At 46.7% G+C, this 2,841-nt stretch overlaps 1 non-coding gene across 1 annotated transcript; it reads left to right on the forward strand.

Moving 5' to 3' along the window:
• Positions 1–671: 671 nt before the first annotated feature.
• TRNAL-UAA (transfer RNA leucine (anticodon UAA)) lies at positions 672–755 on the forward strand. Its single transcript has one exon. It is a non-coding gene; the product is annotated as a tRNA-Leu (tRNA).
• Positions 756–2,841: the final 2,086 nt, after the last annotated feature.

Genomic DNA, 2,841 nt, shown 5'->3' on the forward strand with positions numbered 1-2,841 from the left:
TCAACTTGTGTATAATAAATTCTTCACAATAAACAGGGTACACGTGACGGTAGTTATCATTCACTTCTGATCTGTTTATTACAACTACTCATAATCGGGTCGAGAGAATTGACCATGAGCACATATAATCTTTATTACTATTACAGCATTAACTTTGTTAAATCGCAGAAGTTGATCTCTCAATACACTAGAAAGGGCAGGTACTCCCATCAGTCCAGCAAACGAAACTGTCTTTTGGAAGTGTAATTTAGAGGAAGAAAATCACATTATTATTAGAATCAAAACAAATTATATTAGCTTGAAGTTTTTACAAATAGCTACCACATTTGCATCACTATACTAAGTGTGCAATTTGTGTACATATAATATACGCACATGTACTATCTGATCACGATAAGACATCATCGAATCGATTCATCGACCTGCCACAGGCCTTCCTATTCTCTTCTTTCTGAAACTAAGTCAATGCTCTTAGGCCCGCCCGCCGTCGTACAAGTCTCTCTTCGGTCCATGCATCGGATTTCCCTTCTATCATGCTCTCAACTGATCAAAGGAAGAAGAAGCTGGTTAGCTTAAGTCATCTGACACATCTGGTCCGTGAAGTGCTCAATATTACCAATCCTCCTCTCTTTACCTTTCTAGCAAGTCTCACTCATCCATCTCCAAACAGGGTCAGGTTGGCCGAGTGGTCTAAGGCGCCAGACTTAACTTCTGGTTCCCGAAGGGGAGCGTGGGTGCGAACCCCACACCTGACAAATTTTTTCATATAGTTCATTCCTAACAAAGCCCACGAGACAATGCGTTACCTAACGTTAACTCCTCGATATTTTTTTTTTTTTAGTATTACAATCCTAGAATTGGTGTACTGCAGCGCTGCTCCATGGTGCAAGGGCTGCATCTCCTCGGGAGTTTAATGCGGTGGTTTCCCGTTGCCTTCCGCATCGCAGTACTTCGGCCGATTCCGTGAACTTCACTTTCGCCCGAAGCTGTGGCAGTTGATGCCGGGCCGATCTCCTTGATCTGCGCCATCATTGCCTTTTACTGAGAGCTGCTTCCTCTCAGTAGTAGGGTCATTTTGTGCAGCGTGTAAATGTCGTCGACCGCTGAAAAATCTTCTCCGTGCAATGGTCTCGAACCGGCGACCCTCGGAATGAGAGTCGAACACGCTACCACTGGTCCACCCCGGCCCCTCCTCGATATTAAAACAGGAAAAATATCTTGCACAAGCATGCTTCAAGCACACTAGAGCGTGGGCTGGATTCAAATTAAATATCTATTCCATTACGATACAGCGACATTATGGGAATTTTTTCATGCTCGCGATTTTTCTTAAAAAAAATTGTGGATTTAACATATTAACGTAACAACATCACCTAACATACCGATGAATCCGGATATACAGGGTTCGTCCGGAAAATAAGTGTACTGAGCTCAGGAAAAAAAATTTATTACACTTTTACATATCATAAGCTAATGTTCCTCAAAATAGGACCCTTGTGAGTCGATACACTTGTTCCAGCGGCGTTCCCATTCCTGGAACGCTCCCGCGAAGGCATCATCGGGAACCTCTCGAAGACACGTCGTCACGGCCTCTTTGACGGCGTCCAAAGTCCCGTATCGCGTTCCTTTCAAACTTCTCTTTATCTTCGGGAACAGAAAGAAGTCCGGCAAAAATGTGGATCATTTTTGCAGTGATCCGCAAGTTGTGTCGCGATTTCCAAACGATTGAGTCTTTGATCATCACTGAGCACTTTCGGCATCAACTTTGCACACATTTTTCGCATCTGTAATTGCTCCCTAATAATCTCGTGCACTATTGTTTTTGGCACATTGCACTGCTCTGCTATCATCCGAACACTAAGACGACGATCAGAGTTCAGTACATCGCGAACTTTTCGCACATTTTCGTCGGTGAGTGTCGTTGATGGGCGTCCAGGCCGCGGTTCGTCGTCGACCTCTTCTCTGCCCTCCACGAACATCTTGTGCCACCGAAAGATCATGTTTCTGGACATGGCTGACTCCCCGTAGGCCTGGTTAATCATACCGACAGTTTCGGTAGACGATTTCCCAAGCTTTACCGCAAATTTGATGGAATAACGCTGCTCCAAAAACTTCGGCATCGCGTTCCGTGACGTGGGTCGAGCGTGGAGGTTCGCGTTAACAGAGCTCCTCACTACACCACAGCTCAGAGCCAACTGCCTTTTTCAGCGTCGCTTGCCAACATACCCCCCTCCAATCGCAGCCCGTCAGAGCGGTGCTGGGCGCGCCTGGAGCGGCGGGAAAAAATCAGTACACTTATTTTCCGGACGAACCCTGTATATCCGGATTACAACCTTGACGTGTTGGAAGAGCTTGTGCGTTCCGATGACCCCTAGAGTTGTGCTGGCGGGAGCAATAAAAATTTCTCCTGGTAGGGTCACCCATGCCACATAGGTAGAAGGTTAGGAGCCAGACGAAAGGTAGTCCACGCAGCGTCTGTTCCTCAGTGAGGCGGCTGCAATGGCGTCTGAGCCTAGTGGGGCGGCCAGTATGTGATGGTGTCACGTTAAAAACATATTAACGTAACAACATCACCTAACATACCGATGAATCCGGATATATATCCGGATTACAACCTTGACGTGTTGGAAGAGCTTGTGCGTTCCGATGACCCCTAGAGTTGTGCTGGCGGGAGCAATAAAAATTGCTCCTGGTAGGGTCACCCATGCCACATAGGTAGAAGGTTAGGAGCCAGACGAAAGGTAGTCCACGCAGCGTCTGTTCCTCAGTGAGGCGGCTGCAATGGCGTCTGAGCCTAGTGGGGCGGCCAGTATGTGATGGTGTCACGTTAAAAACACTATT

The sequence above is a fragment of the Hetaerina americana genome, unplaced genomic scaffold (assembly GCF_022747635.1).
Source record: "Hetaerina americana unplaced genomic scaffold, ioHetAmer1.1.p SCAF_1, whole genome shotgun sequence".
Classification (NCBI taxonomy): Eukaryota; Metazoa; Arthropoda; class Insecta; order Odonata; family Calopterygidae; genus Hetaerina; species Hetaerina americana.